Raw genomic sequence first — 1,208 nt, 5'->3', positions numbered from 1 at the left:
CGCTCCCAGTCTCTTGAACAAAGAGCTCTGAACGGTCTCCAACAATTACTTCGTCAACTTTCTGTTCATCTAACACTGAACATGTGCTCTTACAGCAACGACGGCTATTGGCAGATTGAAATTAGATTGAACCAATCACAGCAAACATTACTCAGACGACTTCCTGAGCTCTTAAAGTGATACACTGTTATATTAGTCCATTTTCAATAATAATAAAACAAAAGATTTTTGTTGAAACGTTAACAAAACAATTTCCTTGATAGATGAATCCTGCACCTAAACTACAGCAAGAGAACTGAAGTAAAAAAAAACAAAAAAGCCACGGTAAAGACAGAAAAGGTACAAAAAAACATAGTGAAATAAAATTACGCATTTTCTTATAAACTGTTGATAGTTTTCTTTTCGACAACAGTGAACTCAGCTTTGAAAAATAAACAAAAACCCAAAAGTTATTTTAGTGCACTTCTCTCTAAGTTATATATAAACGTTCTTCAAATTAAAACGTTTTTTTTCTCTCAGAAAAAAAACAAAACAACTAGACCCAAGGAAGTGCAGCATGTCACAATGCACACATATAACAATATACCATTCTTCAAAATAAGAGCATAAAATTCTAACCACCATACAACTCTTAGCCATTTATAGTATCCCGTTCATTAATGTCAATTTGGTAGTGGTCTTATTTTATCACTCAATTTTAAACAGTCATAGTAGCCCAGGCTAGCTACGCTGACAACATGCTAGCCAACGTCAAAACAACAAGGTAATGGTTTGTAACTATGGAAACCAGTGACAGTTTAAAAGCTCGCTGGCCCTTTCTACAGTCAGGTTGCGCGCGCATCCGTTGTGTTAGTAAAACATCCATAAGACATGCCCGCTCTGAATTTCAAATGAAACTGTGACATCACAATATAACTTCAAAGGCAGAATTCTGACATCACCAGCGATTATAAAAGCTCCGCACAGTGATCTACTTTCATCACAACCTGTTAGCAGCTGTTGTTGATAGTTTCTATTGAGAATTTGCTTAGCAGTTTAAAGTTAGATTTTCAACTTGTTTGGTGCACATTTCTTTTGAAACTTAACGTGAAATCTTTACCGAGTTTCTAGACAAGTGATTTATTGTAGAACCGGAAACAAGCATAAGCCACAATGCAGTCTGATCAGCCTGGAGTAGAAGAGGTTACATTGGAGGACATCGAAAAGGA

This window comes from Poecilia latipinna, unplaced genomic scaffold (genome assembly GCF_001443285.1).
Source record: "Poecilia latipinna isolate Pla-1442-1.1 unplaced genomic scaffold, P_latipinna-1.0 Scaffold814, whole genome shotgun sequence".
Classification (NCBI taxonomy): domain Eukaryota; kingdom Metazoa; phylum Chordata; class Actinopteri; order Cyprinodontiformes; family Poeciliidae; genus Poecilia; species Poecilia latipinna.
The sequence above is the reverse complement of the archived record's forward strand: the minus strand, read 5'-3'. Positions refer to the sequence as shown.